Source organism: Podarcis vaucheri (genome assembly GCF_965113315.1).
Source record: "Podarcis vaucheri genome assembly, chromosome: 4".
Lineage (NCBI taxonomy): Eukaryota > Metazoa > Chordata > Lepidosauria > Squamata > Lacertidae > Podarcis > Podarcis vaucheri.
This window is the reverse complement of record NC_138762.1, coordinates 64025455-64049504: the sequence shown is the minus strand read 5'-3', so window position 1 is coordinate 64049504 and position 24050 is coordinate 64025455. Positions and strand designations below refer to the sequence as shown.

General features: G+C 42.1%; 1 long non-coding RNA gene across 1 annotated transcript; it reads right to left on the bottom strand.

Moving 5' to 3' along the window:
* Positions 1-2726: 2726 nt before the first annotated feature.
* On the bottom strand, positions 2727-22795 carry LOC309530844. Its single transcript, XR_014218943.1, has 3 exons — positions 22531-22795; positions 3955-4006; positions 2727-2823 (listed from the first exon to the last, which is right to left on the bottom strand). It is a non-coding gene; the product is annotated as an uncharacterized lncRNA (long non-coding RNA).
* Between the last annotated feature and the right edge of the window lie 1255 nt (positions 22796-24050).

Here is a 24050-nt window from a genome sequence, read left to right as displayed (position 1 = left end):
AACATTACACTCCTGACAGTGGGGCAGAAAAACAATTCCTCACTTATCCAAAGGATAAGAAGAAACATGGCAGTGAATTCTGGAGGAAAGAGATTTATTCTCTTTTAAGATGACTTTATGGGTTTGATTGTTTTCCAGCAAATGAACAGGGAATTATGTCAGGATGTGGGAAAGTTGGGGAAGAATTTTGTAAGAAAAGTGAGTTTTGGTAGAAATAAAGCATTGGATACATTTGCATTGTATATATTAAATAAAAACACTAAAGAAACAGTTAGATCTTTAATGTGAGATCATAGTTTAGTTGAAGAATCATAATAAGAGAGTAGCTCAATGATCAGTCTGCTTTTTTTTAGACAGGAATTATATTAATTCCAAAAGATCTTTACCTGTATTCTGAATGATACTGATTTCAGGTAATACTGATTACTATTTTTGTTCATCACTTGTTAAGTTGAGCCATCAGACCCAACTCCAGGTGTTTGTATTAGTGTACAAGGCCTTAAATGACTTGGGATCCAAGTACCTTAAAGAGTGTCTTCACCAGTATCAACCATCTCAGGCCCTATGTTCAGCAGACAAAGCATGCTGGTGCTTCCACCATTGGCTCTGCCCAATTTGCATTGATCCATGACAGAACTTTTTCGAGGTGGTTCCCCATTTGTGGAATGCCTTCTTTGATGAAGTGCATCTGTCTCCCTCATTAATAACTTTCAGGAGGAATTTCTGTTTACGTGTGCATTTCATTGCTGAAAGATACTGTTGCTGGCAACCTTGAGGCCATTGGCTGTGCAAGTATGTGATTGTTTTACCTGTTTTTAGATTTTTTAAAAATTAAATGTTTGAAATGTGTTCTTATTTTATTTGCATTTGCCTTGTTTGGCACCCTGGTCTCCTTTAGGAGCAACGATGGGATATAATTTTTAAAACAAAACAAAACTATACACTGAGAAATGAGAGGGAATCCATGCAATTAAAGCTAAGCCAAGTCCCTTCAAGAATGTTGTTTGTTTGTTTGTTTGTTTGTTTAAATTTGTATGCCACTTTCTCCTTAAATATACTCAAAGTAGTTCATAAAAGAGCAACAAAAATGCAAATCAATATATCATTACAATAATTGATTAATAGATTGTCACAAAATGTTTTGAAATCATTTAGTACTTGATCAAATACTAAATCATTTCAAAACATATTGTAACAATCCAACAGATAACCCAATTTGATTATATGAACATTATAGCAGACATCATATTTAAAGTTAGAACAGCCTGTGTTCCTTTTCTAATTCCCACCCCCTCAAAGTAATATATAAAGGAAAGCAGGAAATCAATAGCGTCTCCAGTTGCTTATTTTTCCTGTCATCCAATGATCTGGTCAATGGCTACAAAGCCAGTGAGATAACTGAGAAGCATAGACCATAGAAAGCTTCCTTCTAGCAGATTATTTGCCCATCCGGCCCAGTATTGCCTATTCTGTCTAGGAATGCAGGAGTCACCCTTCATACATTAGGTGAAAGGATGTCACATTGTACAAAAGTCGTTGTATCTAGTCACATTTCTTGTCATCTTTGATTCATGAGTTAATTTTTTCTAATACGGCCACATTCAATGCGCAGTTTTTGAAAAATGCTCATTGTACGTTTATTTCAGCGTCCAGGCAAACATTCATTGGATGCAACAAGTAGTTTGGGGAGCCCGTGTGGTGCAGTGGTTAGAGTGTCAGATAAAGACCTGGGAGGCCGAGGTTCAAATCCCCACTCATTTAGGAAGCTTCCTAGTGGACCTTGGGCGAGTCACTGGCTCTCAGCCTAACCTATTTCACAGGGTTGTTCACTGGGGATTAAATGAGGAGGGAGAACCCTTGGGCTCCTTTGAGAAAAGAGTGGGGTATAAATGCAATACATAATGCATGCTAGAGAGTTCAGTGGAGTTTATTCTCTAGTAGTAAGCACACATAAGACTGCTGTAGCTGCTATACTACAACGCGCCAGCCTGCTGATTAACAGGGAGAGCATTAGTCTATTCACCCGTATACAAATGGTGATAGCAAGGCATAAATAAATGGTAGCAGGGAGGGACATGACCCAGTGATCCCAAAGCCCACTGGAATTTTCCCACTGATTTCACAAGGGTGTTGGAAGGCTCCAGATAGGCGAGTGAGGGAGTATCATCTACATCATATGTCAGAAATAGACTGGCTGTTCAGTATCAGCAGAAAAAAAGGAATGTTCAGTCAAGGCTGCTCCCTTCCTTAATGGGAAATGAGTTTTGCCAAGCTCTGGAAAGGGAGTACCGTACTCATCTGGAATGGCACTAATCAGTATTTGTCAGCTTAGGACTAAAGAATGTGGGGAGAGGAAAGAAAGGGTTCAGCAGAAACTAAAGCTGATCACTTCAGCACTTTGTGTTTCCTGTGGGCAAATGTGTCTTTTTGGGGACTTCTGTATGGAAAATGGAGTATGATTCAAAATGTATGCGACAACAGAATAATAGCATGGCTACTTTAAAAAAGGGGGGGGAGAATACACCCTTAAAAATTAATATGAAAACTCAGCTCCCAAAGTGAGATTTCCTTGAGAGAATGTGTCAAGATAAAATGTTCCCAGGAAAAACGAGTATTACAAATAAAATGGGTGAAAAGTGTTATTTTCACAGAAAGAATATGATTCTGCTGTTTGCAGAGAGAGAGAGAGAGAGAGAGAGAGAGAGAGAGAGAGAGGTTCTGAAATACATCTTACCAGGGGAGCCATTTATACTCTTCTCTCAATGGATCTCAAACTGTGTTCTGGAGAGTTCTGGACGCTTCTTTGAAGCTTACCAGGGTTTTCTTCAATGCAAAGAAAAATAATGGTAGTTAAACTTCTCTGAAGGTCAACTTGACCTACCCTATGTCAGAATGCACTGTATTGCCTGTTCTGACCCTCACGCTAATTTGTTTCAGAAATGGATTCTGGAATATGCTACAACATTCACAAACTCTGTGGTAGATATAATCATGGGCTTCTCAGCAGTCTAGCTGATAAGAGAAACATTCCCTTTAGGAGATGTTTGAAAGGCACTGTCTTTAAGTAAGCAAATATTAAATTGTCAGGAATAGATTAGGAAAGATTTATAGGTGCTGGCCTGCCACAAATACTTGGATCTTGACTAGCCCTTGGTGAACAGAAGGCTCCTTCTGTTTGTGGAGAGAACTAAGGTCCAGCAGGGTCTCCAGCTCAACCATGAAAGTGGGGTAATATTTTTTACCAATATGTGCTGCCTGTCATTAGCTAGATTTTTTATTTTATTTTTTGAGAAACAGGGGTGATGCAAGGGGAAGGAGAAACCAGCAAAGAAGCTTAGTTATGATCTAACCCGAATACACTGGTACAGCTAGTTTTGTTTGGAAGTTCTCCATAGTACTAAGGATCTATTGATACTGTGAAAAAGTCACTATTGGGGTTCTGTCTATATTTTCATCATGTCCAAAATAAAAGAAGGATGAGACATTTTGTTCTGTTTTCATTTTTAGGTAAACTAGAGGTAATAATAGAGGCAGATTTAAAAAGTAATGCATTGTTACTTTTCTGCAGAGCCTTCAGTTTCAGACCCTGTCATTCATTACTTCCTAACCCACCATTTATGACTAGGGAAATAAACAAACGTCTTGATCTCTAATCTATGATGTGTGATGGAGGACAAGGCAGCGTGCTTGCCACAGGGCACTGAGAAGACTGGACACATTTTTTAAAAAAATGATGGGAAAGTAAGTATTTTATTAGAGGGATTTCAGAGTTGGAAAGAAATAGGGACAACTCTGAGTATCAGCTATTGTAAGGTGGGGGTGGGGGTAGAGAGAAATAAAATCCTGGCTATCATATGAAGGCTTGTAAAATATCATTGTGATGGGGACCAGAGTCTCTGCCACTTCACATCCCATCCACAATACCCCAAGGCCAAAGAGAACTCGTTTACAAACCTGTCATGGAGGAAGAACCATAAATGGCTATGACACACATCAGGAGGAGAATCTAGAAGTAAGCAAAAGTGGGAACTTTACAAACTCCCTTGAGAAGTTCACCACAAAACATGGGAACAGAAATAGTATGTGTAAAAAAATGAATTTGGTATCTACTGTATTTATAACAGACTGGGGAGATGAGAAGAGAGGTCGAGGAAGATTTAAATATAAAGCTATTCATACTTAACATTTTCAGTATAACTTAAGCCTAGATCCAGACTTAGTTGAACATAGGCCCTAATGAAATAAATTGGACAAGGTCCTAAGCTGATTACAACTCATTACTCATTAGTTTAGTTAAAACTGTAATTTTTCCCTTGTTCAAAAATCACAATGTGACACCTAGGTTTCATTTTTTTTTGACTCAAAGTAGAACATATAATGAAGTTACTCTGAAGTATAACAGCAACAATGCAAACTTTATTACAGGAAAATAGGTCCAGCGACTTTTGTGCCGACTGACTGCTGAGTATTCTAAATTTATTTATTTTTTTAAAAATGAAATGCCTTTTTATGTTAGGGCAGAATTTGGTGATGTTTGCAGGTAAGATCATGTCCCTTTTGAGAGCATGGATCCTGCTGCATTTCAGGAGAATAGCTGCAGTGGTTTTCCTGCAAGGACAGCAATTACAGTTTTAAGGGGATTAAAAATAAACACCTAATAATCTCCCCTAACATTTTGTGAAGAGTTGGTCTGAAAACTGCAGGCATGAAGTTGCTGCCGCTGGGTAAGAAACCTGCCAAAACATTTGAGAGGGACTTCTGTGCATGTACACTTGGGCTCTTCCATGTGAGCATAAAATGATCAAATTTCCTAGTCGCATGGAAGTGCATACAAACAGGCAGTTGTATGTATATGGAAACTTATTTCAGCTCTTTTGATGAATATGTAGAAAGGAGGGGAACAGCCAACAGATGTATCTCAGAGGCTTGCCCTCAAAACGAATTTCAGAGCTAACAGTGACTTTAATTAGCTAAAGATGGGCAAGGGTTTCTGTTTTAGTTAAAACCTTTGAGGCAGTTTAACAACTCAGATGATGGGGAACTGAGATGATGGGCAAGGTTTAATAGACCCTTGAGAACAACCCGAAGATAGATAGTGGGTAGCTCAGTAAAGTGGCTACTGCCATGATGAGTTGTGAGAGAGAGACCAAAGAGAGAGACACCAAGTCAGGGTTACAATATAGGTATAGAGAGTGGAGGATGAAGGAAAGGGAGAGACAAGGGTAACAGGATAAAAGTAAGGACAAATCCTTGCTTCTCATTAATGCAACAGTGACAGGATGTTAGCATTTTTTAAAATATACTTTCCACCTGGATTCCAAGAATAGCAGGTCCTTGACCTTGATCTTTGATGGCTTGTCTATGGTCTAGACTCTAGACACACAAGGTTATTACTAAATAAGGCAATTATCTGTCATACACACTCATTCATCTGCATGTGTATGAATGCACACATACACATACTCAGTGTAGTAAAAACAATGCTGTCTGTGAATCCATTATCTGCTCTTGATAATGCATGGGAAGTCTCCACAGCTTGCTAAACCTCACTCACTGTCTTCAAATGAGTTAACACAATTTTAGAACTGGAAAGCAGTAGGCTTTTAAATGAACTAAAAAGAACTCATTAACAGAGAGATAGTTGGGGAAATCATTAGCAAAGGTGATAGTGACCTTCAGTATCTTTACTGGAAGCTTTTGCAGAGTTCAAAAGGAGATTACATTACCTTCAAGTCTCAAAGGCATGAGTCATGCATTGCCTGCCTGCCAGTGGTAGATTTTAACAAGTGCAACCAAAAACATTGGTCTTGTGAACACTGATTTGCAATTAAATATTTAACAATATTACACTAGTGGTTTAAAGCTAAGGAAAACAGAAATACAAATCCCTGGTTTTATTATTCTGTAGGGGTACAACCATTTAAAAAGCACAGATCGGTGAGAAACACATTGCTCACTTACAACTAGACCAGAAAATGTGAAAGTTAGATCTAATTCGCATAAATTCCACACAGTGGAATTGGAAGGGAAAGAATGAGGAGAGGGCAATACTGACTGTTAATTAGAGATCATGTTACTGAGTACCAGGATCAGTTTTTATCTGAAAGTAATGTTTAACAACCACCACCAAATAATGGATTTTTTTGGGTTTGGTATTAAATGTTGCCATATAAGGCCCACACAGAGAATGAGAAACAGAAGTGAGGTCGGGTGAAGATAAATAAATACACAGTTCTTTTAGCTCAAATGTGGTTGTCTGCAGGCACTAGGAAGAAGCAGAATTAATTCTGAACTAATATAAAAGCAGGATACCATTGCAGTACCAATTTGCTAATTGCAAAATGTTTTGTGCCAAAGATTGCTTTCTTCCTGCACTCTGTCATCATCGCAGAGGTTTGCTAAGAATGCTTTCTGGTCCAACTGTGTGAACAAAGTCCATAGTGAAAGGCTAAGGTGCCAGCTTGCAAGGACGGTGGGGGGGGAGCAACGTTGCATGCATGACGTCACATGTGATGGCAACATCCCAACATCCCAAACAGGATATCAGGACATCGGGAGGAGCCAGGGGTGGAGCTGAACATGGCTATGCACTTTCAATGGTTGGCAGCTCCTCCTCCAACTCCTTCTGGCACTGCCACCCATGGGAGGCTACTGTAACCCTCCTTCCCCTCTGTGGCAGGAGGAGGAGGGGCCAGCCACTGGGGCTGCGCCACACGCCGCTTGACTCCGTGCTTCGCCTCCACACTTTTTGGACATTGGGGGGCCAGTCCCTACCCATGCCCATATATTCAGGGGGCCCAAAACGGCTTGGCCTCCAGAAGCTGCCGCCCCTTGTGAAAGGGGATTCATGGAAGCATTTGCATCAGCTCAGTAGCTATGTGATTTCTGTTCCTGCAGATCCATTTTGCAGGTGTGGAGGAGTTTATTTAGAACTGTTATTTAGAACTTTGTTTTATTTCTTCCTTTAGGGTAAACATCAAAACAGCAAAAATAATATTTCTGCAGTCAGTAATTGTATAGTCAGTCGCTGCACTATTAAAACATATTTAATTAAACTGAAGATTCCATGTTCCACAAGCACAACACACTAGCCAATGGCCAGTAGCTACCTTGATTCCAAGGCAGCAGATAAAGGGAGGCAGGAAGGAGGCTGAGAAAGAGAGAGTGATGCTGCGCTCAGGTTCTCCTTGTGGGCTTCCCATGGGCATCTGGTTGGCCACTGTGAGAACAGAGTGCTGGGATGAATGGGCCTCATTCAGCAGGCTGGTACAGAGTAATAAGGGTCTCCTCAGGTCACCTAATGCCTGCTAGACTGAAAGCTGCAATGGAGGGTGGAGTGCGGTTTCTGCTATTGTTTCACTGCCCCAAGTGTCTTGGAGTCACCTGGTCAACACTCCTGTACTCCCTGGCAGTGAGCAGTCCCCAGGCTTGTCTTAAGCTGCACGCCTGCCTCTCCAGGATCCACCTCTCTCTTTCATCTTCGTTCTGTGGCTGCTTTCTCCACTCTCTCACCTGTGGCTTTCTCTTCGGACCATTTGGGTGTTACTTCCGGGTTATGCCAGGCCATCCCCAGCTGGCTGCAGCTGTTACTCTAGATCAGGGGTGAGCAAACTTTTTCAGCAGGGGGCCGGTCCACTGTCCCTCAGACCTTGTGGGGGGCCGGACTATATTTGGGGGGGTGAACAAATTCCTATGCCCCACAAATAACCCAGAGATGCATTTTAAATAAAAGCACACATTCTTCTCATGTAAATAAGCCAGAGATGTATTTTGAATAAAAGGGCACATTGTACTTATGTAAAAACACGCTGATTCCCAGACCGTCTGCAGGCCGGATTTAGAAGGCGATTGGGCCAGATCTGGACCCCTGGCCTTAGTTTGCCTACCCATGCTCTAGTTGGCTGTCTGGTCAAGTGGGGAGTATATAGTACCTATCATAATTGTAGATCACACATGACAGATGACCATCCAACCTCTGCTTAAAAACCTCCAAGGAAGGACAGTCTTGTGCATAACACCACCAGTGAATTCCAGTACAGTGGTACCTCTGGTTAAGTACTTAATTCGTTCCGGAGGTCTGTTCTTAACCTGAAACTGTACTTAACCTGAAACACCACTTTAGCTAATGGGGCCTCCTGATGCTGCCACGCCACCAGAGCACAAATTCTGTTCTCATCCTGAAGCAAAGTTCTTAACCCGAGGTAATATTTCTGGGTCGGTGGAGTCTGTAACCTGAAGCGTATGTAAACCGAGGTACCACTGTATTTGCAGCCAGTCCAACCCAGTCCCCACCACAACCCGGAGTGAGGAGTGCTGGTGAGTTCCAATACCTTGCTACACCAAAAAAGCTATTAGGTAGGGAAAGAACTGGCTGGGGACAGCATCATGAAACCTCCTAGGGAATAAAAAGAGTCAAGTAAGAGAGGGTGTTCTGGTGGATCAAAGGCAGCAGAGAGGTCAAGGAGGATGAGGATGAGCTGAGAATTTTCAGCTTAACAGTTGAAGACAAACAGTGCTTTTGGCAGAGGCATATTGGGTTAAGTGCTGAGGGCAAAAGCCAACTTAGAGAGGGTCAAGACTGGAGTTAATGGATGGAAAGTTGAGGCAGCTGCAAGAAGCAGAACACAAGAAGTTCAGGGACAAAGGATAGAAAGGAAACATTTGGTTCAGGGTTTGGCTTTTGAGAATAAGGGACACGGAAGCCTATTTGTGGGAAAGGAAGCAGTCATGTAGTGGGAGTCTGATTACACGGCAGAACACAGAGATAATAGTGGTACTCATGGCAAGAAGATTTGGGAGGGAATTGCATCACGGTAGAAGGGATAAATATCATAAATATCATATAGCAGATTATGCTGGCTGTTTAGCCATAATAATAAACATACATTCATATAAACAGATCCATTTTGTATCATCACCTGAAGATGAAAGAAAAATGGTGGAGAAAATGAAGAAAAATAAACAAAAGTAAAAGTATGCCAATATGATGTTTGTTTCAGCCCAGTTCTTTTCACCTGGGTGTGAATACTGATATAGGGTTGCCAGTACTGGGATATAAATTGATGTGGGGGGGTGCAAAGTGGCTGTTTATCCTGGATTTTCGGCAACATAACAAAAAAACCTGGGGACTTTTTGTGTGTGTTTGTCCCCCCCCCCCCCGAAAAAGCTCAACTACTTGGGTTATTTCCCCCAAATGGCTCAACAATCTTGGGAATTTTCTTAGAAAAGGTCAACAATTTGTTTGTGTTTGGATTTTCACTTTATGAAATATGGCAACACTATACTGATACCCAAAGTCATGAGGAAATGTGTGAAAGCTCCCTTAAAATAAACAAAATTGCAGAAGGCTTCGGAGATAGACAGTGTATGTGGCCTGAGCAGCTTAGCTCTTACTGGTGGAACTGCATTATGTGCCTTAAGATCATTCTCTCTGACTGCACCCCACTTATATCCTAGGTACACCCTAGAAATCCCAAACTGACAAGATACATAACCTGAAAAAAGGTTGCTATTCATCATTCTCTGTGTTAACCCAGAGAGATACTCCTTGTGGAATACAATGATTATTGGAGACAAGTTATGTGGAGACATTTGGTCCTTGTATGATTGTGGAAGAGATGGGGTAGGGAAGGGGGTATTTGTCCAGAAGAAGACTAATTTTCATTTGGCTTTCAAAAGCTGTCAAATTTGTACATGCATTTTTCTTTCTCCTGTCCTTTTCTCTTTTTTTCATCCATATCATTTTCTGTTCAAAGCACTCTGAAGGTGCCTACTAGCATCTACTGCGCACACCTCTTGAAGTGCTTCTTGCTTTTCTGTTTGAGTGCTCTGGGAAGATGCAGAATTTGTGTATGGTTATATTGTTGTTTTTCTTGGGATTCTCATTTTTTAATCTGTATCATTTTCTGTTCAAAGCACTCTAAATGAGAGTTTACTACACACTCATTCAGAGATACTTCCCTGCTTTGTTGGTTTGAGCACGCCAGAAAGATGCGGGAAATGTATCATTTTCCAATGCAAAACAGCCTACCCTGCCACTCACTCCTGATGTGAAGCACCTAGTTATTTGTTAGAAGTTGTTTTGAGGTGTTGGCCACTTCTGTGCCAAGAATACAAATGAGAACTCTGTGACCATGGTGCTTTTTCACTCAGTCTCAATTATTCATTTTGTATGTGTGCATGACTGTGTTGGTATACCATCTCAGTCATGGCTCAGCGAAATCTTGGAAGCCCCCTTTGTAGATGATGGCCCAAGGGGAATTTCCTTAAGAGATAGTCCACTAATATTTTGCACATTGTTTAAATAATTATTTTATTTTATTCTACTTCTATCCTGCATTTTGATCTGTACTAGACCCCAAAATGTATTCCAGAATAAAATACAAACAAAAATCAATTAGAAACACAAAAACATTAAGAAAACCCGACTGTCAAAGTTGGCTCACTGGGACGGGTGAGATAAAGATTGGGCCACAAGACCAAAAAGGTTCCCCACCCCTGTTGTAAAGTATTATTTTATTGTGTTGTGCTTTGGTGTTGTAAATCACCTTAAGATTTGTTTATTTGTTATGGAAAGCAGAAAATAAACATATTAATAAATCTGAAATAACAGAGTTGGCAGTGTATAATACAGAATAATATAGTGAATGAAATACAGATTTTAAGAAACAGAGTTTCAAATATTTCTCTTAAGAACTAATGGTACAAAGAATTTTGTGACTTAGAATTTCCTCATTATTCAAAAGTATATTCCTTGCAAGTTCTGCTTTCAACAAGAATGAACTGTCATACAGGATGTGTGTGTGTGTGTGTGTGTGTGTTTGTACTTTGTATACACCCACCCACACAATATTGTGCAAAAGTCTACTTGGGCTGAAGTGACTCACGCACATCTTTACAGAACCAGTACCAGATGTACTCAAAAGTAGCTCTGACCCTGACCAAGGCAAAAGTTAAGTTGGTCTTTACCGGGCCCCCACTTGTAACTTATTAAACAAACAACTGCCTCTGAAGGAAGCCGATATCAAACGTACGGCACAGAGGTTGAAAAGTTTGCTCCGTTTTTATAAAGCCTGTCAGAGGAGTATGGATGTCACCTTCTTTTCAGAAACAGAATAAGCTTGCTCCTTTTCCAGTTAATTCACATTTTCTCTTCAACATAGTTAATTACATTGCCTCCCATTACTTGGAAGCACATATATTAACAGTGTCAATATGTCAATTGCACTCAGAAGAATTTCATTTTAGAAGCAATACAAATAAAAAGATGACTTAGATTGCTGTATAGTGAAGCCCTTCGACTTTTTTCCCTAGGGAAAACTGTGTACAACAATTGTTCCCATCCTTGTATTCTGCGTAGACTTACCCTATAGGCTAGCTTCCATAGGATATCAAAATGTTAACTAATATAGTAGTTACAAATAGTAAAGCCAGTGTGGTGCCCTGACAAAGTTATTGGGTCTGAGTGTGGGATAGCCAGCTTCAAATCCCCACCACCATTCTCTGTCTACCCCATAATGCCCAGTTTCCCACATGCAGCTATGATGTGTGCAGGATGATGGTGTGGAATGTCACTGTATTGGTTAATCATTAGTGGAACTGCACAGGAGTTGCCTATGGCTGTTCTGTTTTGGGGGAGGAAAGCTCTAAATGTCCATACATTGCTTACTGGACAGACTGCCCATTAAGGCTTCCATGACAATGGCCTTGCCAATTCAATGAAGTTGCTGTGTGCCTAAAATACCACTCTGGGCTTCTGAAAGGATATATCATTTAAATGAACCGGTTTGGTTGATAAAATATTAATATAATATTTTTTTCAGATGTGAGAAGGGGTAAATACTAGGGCTGTGCCCCAGATCTGGACAAGACCCAAGTCAAATTGGGCATATTCAAAGGTATTCAGGCATCGGACATGTTAGTCACAGATACACACACATTGCTTAAAGGCTGGGTTGAATGACCAAGAGCCCGTGCTTTTTTTCAGCCAGAACTCACTAGAACTCAATTCCAGCACCTCTCAGGTGGGCGCTATTAGCATTCTAAGAGAACAAGGTAGGCATTCGTGGTGAGTTCCAGCATCCTTTTTTCTAGAAAAATAGCACTGCCAAGAGCTATCTGTGGCTGTCAGGGAAGAGGCAACAGGGAGGAAAGAGAAACATCAGGTAGGAAAACACCTGACCACCAGCTGTGTCTTCCCATAAGGAAAGAGCTGCCTGACTCTCATTCCTACCTGAGGCCCATGCCTGAAGTATCAGTATGCAGGATTGATGGCTCACTCAGAGGAGTCATTGATCCTGTGTGGTACAGACCTGATCTGCCCCTGCTCTTGGTGGGGAGTGAAACCAAAGAGATGTAACATCTCACACACACACACGCCTACCGCCTGTACGGTTAATTAGGGTTCCTAAAAAAAAAACTTAAAAAAACAGCCTATTAAACTGTAGTTCCAACCCCAACAACTTTGGAGTGGGTGGTACCTGGGTTGGCTCAGAGTGGGTCAACCTAATGAGGAAGGGTTTTCAAGGCCACAGGGCAGAGAGGTAAATGACACCTGCTGCTCATCCTGGACCACTTACCTGTAATTTCTCTAACAAAAAAAAGATGGTTGGGCTTGCTCAGTCAGCATTCGTAACATTTTCCCTGCCCTGTCCCGCCCCAAAAATATTGTGTGTGAATAATTATTTAATGGCTCAGGCAGGACACCAGGCCCCATGGAACTATCTTGTTTCTGCTGCTTACTCTCTGCCCTTTATGAGGAATTTGTCTTTCACATAATGTCAAACAAGAATACTATATTTCTCTGACAAATGTGGTACAGTATTGAAGTGATAATGGACATCAAGTCACACTATCCTCCATCTCTCATGAACACCGCCCATTACTACAATGTTTCAGCACTGCCGAAGTTTGAATGTAATTTATCTGCCCAACACTCTTCCCGGCTTCACACCATCCTTCACCACTAAAAGCCACTGTTATGGCTAGAGGGCTAAGTAATAGCTTTTCAAGGACAAACATGGTATTTAAAGACTTCGGATAACAGAGAAGTTTTTATTTGCCCTTTTGAAAATCTGCCGCAATGAAAACTGCTTTGCTCAACGTAACTCCTGGGGTGATCCTTAGGAAGCAGCCACCTCAATACACAGCACGCTGGAATGCCTTAATGGTGGAAGGACACTGCATGCTTCCAATCAGTGCCTAGCTTCCTTGTGGTTCTTCTTCAAAACTCTCTTGAACAGAGGAGCAATATGGATGTGGATGTATGCCTGCATCTCTGTCTTCAAAAGCACTTTCTACCTCTCCAAAGGTGGTTGCTATAGCTGTGTGCTACAGCAACTCCGCATAGCAACTGTCAGTTATTTGTAGTGATATCATGGGTTTCTTTAAATAGGTGATCATGCATGCACACTTAGTCCTCCTGATCTTGTATCCCATAACTTGTTCTAATTCCAGGCTTGATTAATAATTTTATTAATTGATTAATAATTTTTCCTTCCTTCATTTCTTCCTACATACCCCCAAGGGTATGAAGATTCATTTTCACATGTTAAAAACAGTTCTGTCATTTCTAGTAGAACCTGTTCAGATTGGTTACCTGAGATTTTTATTTTTGGCTTATGCCTCCCTGGGTCTCTGAGGTTGGTTATGAATGATGCTCTTTGTTTGTATCTCTGAATACTTTTTGGAAGGATTCAAAACAGACCTTTAGGCAGCCTATTTCCAATGCATCCAGTTGATTAAGTCAGGGCTTAAAACCAACATTGACTATGATTCAACCCCAGAATTCTGAGAGATAAAAATGGGAACATGAGAGCAACCTGTGGTCCAGGATCTAGATATGGTTGCCAACCTCATTTTATGCAGATGCCTCAGACAACATTTATGGAAAGCCAGGTTTAAATGGAATAAATAAGCAAACAAACATCTCCTGAAGTTACCCTATCCTCCCATCCTCTCAGAGTTATTTCCTTCCTGATCATTTCCTCCTTATTTTTTCCCTAGGGGATAAAATAATCTAAAATCTCCTAGAGATGCACACACAGAAAAAACAGTATTTATGAGGAGATCCAAGTCCCTATACACCTGGTCCTATTTACCCAAGACATTTTCTACCTGCCTGAGATGAAGGATAAGATGGTAACTCCCACACCCCCCATATCACATACAAAGATTTATCAGGCGGGCAACTGAATCTTTCTTTGACACTTCCTCCACTGCACCTGAGCACAACAGGCTACTTTAATAGGCACAAAGCAGACATGTGACACACAGCTCTGCCTATTCCCTACTTCTCAGCATTTGCCGTCTGAGGTGACTGCCTCACTCTGCCTCTAGGTAGGGCCAGCCCTGTAAATATAATAAAACTATTTATTTGAAGAAAATTCCAGTTCACCAATGGCCCCAGCACATAGGTTTACTTTTTCAGCAGCAGACTGAACATGTAAGTGGCGCATGCTCTCACAGGTCTTTACATTCATCACCCCCTAATTACAGTTAAGCGAGCACAGCAGCTCAAACTTACCCCACACCATAGAAAACAATCGTTTGTGGCTGTTTGTGGACAAGAACTCAGTGACATTGAATTAAACAGGAATGGCATCCAACTAGTAGGTGTTTATGTCATGCAAAGCCTTCGCATGGTGGTTCATTTTGTCTTGTCCTTAACTCTGATTAATAAAAAGTGCACCATTCATTCGGTAATGCCAAGGTGAACAACATGGGAACTTCAAGGTCACAGCACTGTCACATTTGAAAGTACATCATAATAACAACATAATGTCATTCATGATGTTGGAGAGAGGACAAGACATTCATTGTCATCTGAAACAGAAGAAGCCAATAAATATGGTGCCCACAAATGACATTTTTTCTGAAAAGACAGGGCTTTCTTCGAGCTATATTTAATCCAGGAAGAAAGATCCAAAGGGGTGGAAATGTGAAAGAACCAAATGTCTTAGGTATGATTGTACTGTATGCCTTCACACAAAGAGAGATCAAAATAGACAGCTTGTCGGTCTCCTCTGGCTTATTATGAATATCACAAAGACATCCTTTTGATTTGGTCCTTGACAGTTTTGCCATCATCTCCATTTCTATTGCAACTAAACCTATATAATCCATATACATATGCTCTGAAAAAGCTATTAAAAATACCAGAAAGGGTAATGATTGTAAAATGGCCTGCAGCATGATGCTATATTGGTAGAAGAGTGACATCTCGTGGTGAACAGAAGAAAATGAAACAATGAGGTTTGTTTTAAAAGCAAGCATAAACTATTTTATTTCACTGTTGCTGAAACCATAGCCCTTTCTACTACAGATAATATTCATCAGTCTTCCCAATACCTGACAATAGAACCTTGGTCTGCAATCCTTTACACATCTGCCCGGGATTAAGTCCAACTGAAACTCTGAGCAGTCATACTGCGCTGTCAATTTATTTATTTCATTTTTATCCAATCCCTTCCTTCGAAGACCACAGGGCAGCATGTATGGTTCTTCCTCGCCCTGTTTTTATCCTCCCAACAGCCCTTTAAGGTTAAGGTAGTTGAGGGCAATTGACCGATATGACATTCTCCTTGCTTCATCTTGCGGCCTGCCCTAGACCAAGGATTATAGAAGGTAAACGTAAGACTATTGGTAGATCTCTGGGTGATTGACAGTAGATGAACTAAGATTTCTGATTTCCAGTTTTTCAAACAACAAAATGACTCCCTTGCCAAAAAAATTACACTGCTGAAGTGAAAACACGAGTTAATCTGGAGTAGATTTTTTTAATGTGGGAGGACTGTGGGTGCCATTCTATTCTGTCACTCAAAACATAATCCTTGGCTCAAGATCCTTTAATTCTGTATTTTGCACTCAGTGGAGTTGGTAGATTTTAGGTTCCTGATAAAAAACAACAACCCTGAATGTTTCAAAATTGACCAGCAAAATAAATGCATTACATACCTGTATCAGATTTATGTGGTATACAAGCACTATATTGTTCTTCCTTTGGTCAATACTATGGAATATGTGTGTCTCATGTCAATTTCCAGTTATGAAACAGCCAGTTGGTCATAGTAGCTACGTACATCCAGAACCAATGCCCTGGGGGTAGCCAATGGGATGCCCTCGTGGTGCTGCTGGACTGCATTTCCATCAGCATGATCAATTGTCAGGGATGATGAGAACTGTAGTCCAGTAATGTATGGAGGGCACCATGAGAGCCATCTAGTCCAACCTGCTGCAATACAAGAATTTATTGTTTCTTTATTTATTTGTTTTGAGGGAAAACAGAGTAAATAATGTTCTCATATAATTGATAACTATTTGTGCATTCCTCCGTGTCACAATAGTGACATGAAAGCAGGACAAATTGGGAAGCAAAATCCACAATAATATATGGAATGCAAACCCTAGGCAGAAAAGTGACATCAAAAAGAAGAGGAGGAAGGTGGTATATATGGCCCTTGGCTCATCAGTCATGGGAAAGTTTCAACACTTGACATCCATTTTGCATCAAGAAGCAATTTATTCTAACCTGATGGCAAAAGATAGGCAAAACCTATATGTTTTACATTGGCATGCTGAAAATTACAAAATAAATCTTAAATAGTTTTCACCTGAAACATTAGACAACAAACAAGTCAAATATACTGGCTGGGGCATATGACTAATAGCACACTTACATAAAATGTGATGCTAGGAAAATTGCTTTTCTTGTTGGAAAGAAAGCCATACAAACCAATTATTGCAAAATCTAATGATGCATAAATTGGTTGCTGCAAGCAGCACACATCAAGAAATTCATGAAGCTTGCTTAACAGCCACCAAGATATGGAGAGTGTGTGCATCAAATTTAGGCATAGGAAATTACACCTTTTCACCTGCTGAGTGACTCATACAAAACCCGCAGATAGTAAAACCCATTCACAAGAGCAATGTATACCAGGGGTCAGCAAACTTTTTCAGTAGGGGGCCAGTCCACTGTCCCTCAGACCTTGTGGTGGGCCAGACTATTTTTTTTTAAAAAAACGAATTCCTATGCCCCACAAATAACCCAGAGATGCATATTAAATAAAAGCACACATTCTACTCATGTAAAAACACACTGATTCCTGGACCGCCCACGGGCCAGATTTAGAAGGCGACTGGGCCAGGTCCGGTCCCCGGGCCTTAGTTTGCCTACCCATGATGTATATTTTGTGTATAGATCTGACCATAGTTTATGACTGCACATAGGTATGTGGCAGGACTGTACTCTTCTGCAGAGCATGCAATAACATGAATGCTGAAAAGAATGAACATGTCTTCAGGGCTCTGGGATAGTATTCCCATACAGACTGTACAGATGAGAGTATGAATGAAATTGCTAAAGGCTTCAGAACACAGCAGCAAGAACTGGGTAGAACATGTCCTCATAGGTTTTTCCCGTTGTTTCATTCCATTTTGTTTCACTTCTCATTATTTCACCTCCTTTCCTTTCTTTTCTTCCTCATTCCTACACAAAAGCTGGGGACGCAGTCTTTCCCCCAACCCAGTCTTGTGATCTTCATCTTAATCTCCAGAGCAGGTTCAGGTTGCTTCAGGTTGATGGGGGGGGGGTGTGCGCGTGCGCGCGTGCGTGCACCACATCATGTGATCATTTATGCAGAACAGGGCTTTCCTGGACCCCCCTCCAAATGTTTTATTCAATTTGACACCCCTGCCTTGGTATGGGTCTAGCATTTTCTCATCTCTCAGTCAACTCTTGCTTTAACTGTTGGCTGAGCAAGTCCAGTAGAGTATTAGGCCCCTGGTGTAAAGGAGGCCACTTTCCCAGAGGAATCTGAATCAGGGAGTGCTGTCTCTGGGAGTCCCAGTTGCAGAGCTCTGAGACAGCACTGAGATCTGGGCAGTGGCGTAGCGTGGGGGGTGCAGGGGGGGGCGGCCGCACCGGGCGCAACATCTGGGGGTTAGGGTTAGGGGCGCAAATCCACGGGTTAGGGGGCGCAAATCCACGGGTTAGGGGGCACAAATTACTTGCCTTGCCCCGGGTGCTGACAACCCACGCTACGCCACTGGATCTGGGTCCAGGTGTGCTGTTGGTCTTCCTGATTCAGCTGGTTCAATCAGTAAAGCACAAAGTGATCTCTGAAATAAACAGACTTTTATGTCAATGAGATGAAACATTCACCTGAATGAAGTCCTGTTTAAATTTCTCTTGAATGTCTGAGTTGTTGTATTCAGGTGTATATCAGATTAACAAAAATGTAAAGTACTCCTGGGACGCGGGAGGTGCTGTGGGTTAAACCACAGAGCCTAGGACTTGCTGATCAGAAGGTCGGTTCAAATCCCCATGACGGGGTGAGCTCCCGTTGCTTGGTCCCTGCTCCTGCAGTTTGAAAGCACGTTGAAGTGCAAGTAGATAAATAGGTACCGCTCTGGTTCGCCAGAAGTGGCTTAGTCATGCTGGCCACATGACCCGGAAGCTGTACGCCGGCTCCCTCGGCCAATAAAGCGAGATGAGCGCCGCAACCCCAGAGTCGGTCACGACTGGACCTAATGGTCGGGGGTACCCTTTAAAGTACTCCTAAATTAGGGCATTTGTGTGTGTTGGTGTCATTTAAATTCCCCACCCCCCTTCCCCACCCTGGAAGCTCTAAACATTTCACACGTCAGTTTGGCTGTGTGTCTATACAGGAAGCCTTCCAAATCCATCAGCCTTGTAAAGAAAAAATCCCTTTGAGAAGTAATGGTGGGTTTAAAATGCATTTTAGCATATGAAATATATGAACAGCATGTCAGACTCCCTTTGCTCATACTTTACAATTGATTTGCTACAGCTGCTGCCAGAAGTGGAGTCCTAAGGAAGAAAAGGATGAGTTCTTTCATCTCAATAGGCTGTCTTGTACTAATATTTGAACTAGAATATTTCAGCCATTATGGCTCAGATGTCCTCGGAGAAAGAAAGATATGTGAGAGCGGAAGTCCGGATCTCTGGTAAAGCACTCCAGCTGACACTACACTTTAGGCAGCCAACGGTTGCCTCTCCTGACTAACGTAGCCCCTAATTTCTCATTTCCTTTCAAGCCATCCAAAGCAGGATGGAAGGAAACAAAATTATTATTTGAAATATATATTTTCTTTCCTTACCATTTATCTATCCAGTCATTCCTATTTAGCTCCTCCCCCCAACCTCTGAAGAACTGTGGCCATATTTTCCCTTGTACTTCCAAGATAATGAAATATTTTATTGTCCAGCCCTGGAGAGCCAGTGTGGTGTAGTGGTTAAGAGCGGTAGTCTCGTAATCTAGGGAACCGGGTTCGCGTCTCCGCTCCTCCACATGCAGCTGCTGGGTGACCTTGGGCCAGTCACACTTCTGTGAAGTCTCTCAGCCCCACTCACCTCACAGAGTGTTTGTTGTGGGGGAGGAAGGGAAAGGAGAATGTTAGCCACTTTGAGACTCCTTAAAGGGAGTGAAAGGCGGGATATCAAATCCAAACTCTTCTTCTCTTCTTCTTCTTACGGTGAGATTTTGGCTCTACTCCATCTACAAAAGAAGAAGCAGGGGCAGGTAGAGTAGGAAGAATGTTCAAGAAGCTGGATGGACGGAAAAGGGAAATGGGCTATTTAATGGGAATTTACAAAATCATTTCAAAACTCCCCAAATCCCTTTTCACCTCAGTGCATACTGCTCTTTTGCAGAATACCTGAAGTACTTGAGTTGAAATTAGGGAAATGAGATATACTATGAATGATCCAAGAGCTGGTCCCGGTGAAGAAAAAGTGGTACCGCCCACTCACAAAAGGAAGGTGTCAGCTGACTCAGTCAAATTCAAAGGTTTGTGGAAGTACAAAAATTCTCCAGACAAAAATATTGAGGAAAACATACACACCCCAAAAGGAGCCCAGTCATGGCTGAGCTTGAGCAGTGGGCATGAAATGCTGATTGACCATTGGGGAGAAATGAAACCGAGTAGATGGAGGAACAGAATGGAGTGTGCAGAATGCTGTAGAGTAGCTCTCCACATACTGCAACATTTTGCTGCGTTTTCCACGTGTGATTAATATACTGTACAAAACAGCATACTGGAAATGAGCTTAGACGGTTATGTCTGTCACCCCACTGCAAATGCATTTACACAGCATATGGTCATCTGGAAGTGCAGCATTTTATCATGCCAGCCCTGAAGAACTTTTGAGGCCCAAATCTTATCCTCCTTGGCACAGCATGGCTGCTCACATTCTGTTTGCCAGTAACATTTGATGCAATCTGGTCACAGGATGAGAGGGGAGCAAAGCGATCACTTCCCACACTAGCACCACAAGGCACCCATGTGACACTTGCGTGATAAGGAACCACAAAGTATCAGCCTCTGCATGTGAATCTTGTCCTTCCAATGTGTCTAGCAAGGGAGCAGAAACAGTCACGTCACACAGTACAGTGTCTTCCTGTGAGGTAGGACACAAAACAGTGAACAGCTAAGCAGCAACCAAGATGAAGGACAGGCTCATATCCTTATGGGCAGGTATGTGCCTGCACAGTATGTTCTGAACTGTGTCCTTGGCTGTTTCTAATAGCAGCTAAGAAGGTCAGACTCCGCTCCCTCTTGGTTGCTACTCAGAGACAGGGGCCACTTACTGCATTTTCTCTCCTCCCACAATAACACCCACTTTTTTGAATGAATGTGAAGGGGGAGGAGGAGAGAGAGAGAGAGAAGTACAGTGAGGCATCCACCAACAATTGGGGGAAATGCAGTTTTAGGCAGGGCCATCTTACCCATGGGCGCTAGGGGTGCAGGGCACCCGGGCACCAGGCTCTCAGGGGCACCAGGCCTAGAGTCCAGGGAAGAGCCCGCCCGTCGGTCGAAGCACCGCGGTGGACTCTTCTGATGCAGGCGGCTCTGCGCCATGAGTTTGGGGGCGACTGAGTCAGCGAGACGCTGAGGCGGCCAGCCAGCCAGCTCTGCCTTCCTGTGTTCTTGGGACTGAGCAACCGGTGGGGGGGGTGCGCCAAGTGGATCTTTGCACCCCAGCACCGCGTATGCTTAAGACAGCCCTGGTTTTAGGAAAGCAAGATTATGCACTCATACACGCACCCTTCTCCAAAAGGAATTGAAAAGATTGGTAGAGTTCTACAAAGTTATATTAGTCCACAGATTATGCCAATAAAGTCTGAATGAATGAATGAATGAATGAATGAATGATAGTCTGATAACTCAGTACAGTGATATGACTTTCAGGTTTCTTCCAGGCAAGGGGATTCATACTGTAAATGAGTCATTCAGATCTCACAAACAGGTCATTGCCAACAGGGGTTTGTTTGGTTGTTTAAAACTTGCAAGGTTTTCTCCAGAAAGGGTAAATCTGAATTAAATAGTAAGTGCTGTGGGGGAGGGGAAATACAGGCTGGCTTTGGGATCATCATGTGGACCCTCCTATATATAAAACTCTGCCTTCATGAGGAGCAAGAATCCTACAGTAGACACTCATCTCGGTAGCACCTTAAGATTCAGCTCTTACTTCAACAGCTTGAATTAGCTCAGTGTTTAAAATCCTATTTTATTTTATTTTTAGCTTTCTCGTCTGTGTGTGCATGACGAGCATACTGTGGCATCAAGAAAGTTAAATGATTTGACAAAAAATAATCACTTTCCTTCTGTGATCGTTCAGTTTGGAGTCTCACATGAGACTGAAATTTCAGTACTTTTCCATTCACTAGAATATTCATTGATCTGCTCATGCAACCAGCACGAATTTTATCTAACTCCTGAGACAGAGGAAACAATAGCTAAGGAAATGATTAACATCTAAAACAGCTGTTTTGTTTCTGTTAAACGTTCCAGTAGTTTCTGCCAAAATGAAAGTTTCATTCAGCGTGGTTTAATCTGAGAAGGTTCCCAGAGTGGTTTAATCTGCCTTCCGAGGGAACTCTGAGCTGTAATTCCAGACCCTCCAAGTGTCCCTATTTTCCAGGGACAGTCCCCGATTTACAGAAGCCGTTCCAGTTTCTAATTTGATCCCAGAATGTCTTGCTTTCCCTTAGGATGTCCCTATTTTCACTGGAGAAATGTTGCGAGGGTATAGAGTTATCCTACTCCCAAGCCATCTGAAGACAGCCCTGTATAGGGAAGTTTGTTTAACGTTTAATGTTTTATATATGTTGGAAGCTACCCAACTGGAGCAACTCTGGCTTCACAGTGTAAATAGTAAAATTATTATTATGGAATAGGATGTCCCTATTTTTATCAGAGAAATGGGCCTGTAATTCTAGATCTGTAAAGGGAATAGGGGTCCTCTAACAACCCTCAGCACCCTTAGCAAACTCCAGTTCCCAGGATCCTTTGGTGAAAGCCTTGACTATTTAAAGTGGCATGATACTGCTTTAAATGAAAGGAAGTTCTGTAAAAAGACCTGTCCTTCTCCAGAAATGTACATTGTAAGCCATGCCTACTGGGGCTGTTGGGAGGTGGAGCAAAACAACATCTGGAGGGCATAAAATTCCACAGAGCCACAGCTCTCTGTAAATGCAGTCAAGTTGCTCTAACAGAAATACTCACTAGCTTGTCAGAAGCCTCTTCTATCTTCCTTTCTTCAAGTCTGTGGGCAGTGAGACAGAATAATCAATGTAGCTGCACCTGTGCCTCATTCCAGGTGCAACTGCCATTAGTAAATAGATCCTAACAGAGACACTTAGAGAAATTTCAGATTGAGTGAGAATCATTTCTGTGCTAAAGCTCTACTTCCCTATCAGTCAAAATTATCACTTCCATTTCTGGTCACTTGAGGAAGTGCCTCCTCATCGTTTATGACAAAATACACAGGTGGCTGCTGGCACGTACCAAACCCACAGACTGGACCTTGTTGGTATTCCCCTCATCACTCCACATTTTATGTTAGAAGAAAACAGGCACTAACAAATTAAACTGCTGAACAGAAAATAATTTGAATAGATTAGAATTTCCCTTTTTAAAAGTATCATTTATCCACCCTCAGAGTAAACAACAGGTTAATTATTTACCACAGGAATTCTATTAGCCCAGGATTGTTCCTGTTCTTATGCTAAATTACTCTTTAAAAGTGACACTTTCTCACTCTCACTGGCTATCCTATCCATAGAAGCAAACAAGCTAGGAATAATTATCTCCTAAGTACCTTTTAGGGTATTTGCAGAGCCAGAGAATGGAGATACATAAATGTAATGTTACAACCAGATATAACATGCAGAGTAAAGCGCTACTTAACACGAGCAAGGGATGTGCTGGGATAACAGAACTGGGACCTATATAAATGAGAGATTTATTTTTAGGCTGAAATACTATGTACACTAAGGGCACAATCAAAATCTCCTTTTTCCTTTGTCAGCAGGGTTTTACAGAGCAGCAGGACCATGGCTATATCTGTAGCCCTGCTGCACATAGCGGTCGGGGTGAAACAAGAGCGGGGGGGGGAGGGGGTATCAGATCCGGAGCAAGAATTCAGCCCAGATTGGGCCCGATGCTGTTGCACAATGGCAGTGAAACCAGTCTAGGACCCAATGGATCCTGGGGGCAACTCATCCTCTCCCCACCTTGCATTGCCCGGTTTTGGGACTTTTCACTGGCTACCATGGATGCTGATCTCATCAGTGACCTACCCACATTCAGCAGCCAGCAGAAGCCTTGTATAGCTGGCAAAGCTGGAGAAAGGGATACCTCCACTCAATGCAAAAAAAGACCTGGTTTAGATTGTTCTGTCCCTTGCAAAAAAATCACCAGTGGGACTGAGCATGCATAGAACTGCAAATGTGTGTTTCTTAACAGGCTCAGCATCTGGCACCTGTGAGAAGCTGCTTTGGCTCCTGCACCCAGGCAGGACCCATCGGTGCTGATGCCTGCCCTGGGTCGGACCGCCTCAACAGGATATGGGCATGCCATTTTAAATTTTACATAATGCTTCAGGGCACTTGACATAGGACTGTTCTATTGTGGAAGATTTTAGATAGGAACAGGTAGCTGCCACTACAGCCAGGTAAGTTCTTGGCCAGGTGGGTCCACTGGTGTAGGAAAGAGCACTTAGGACACTTTACTGAGGGTTTCTT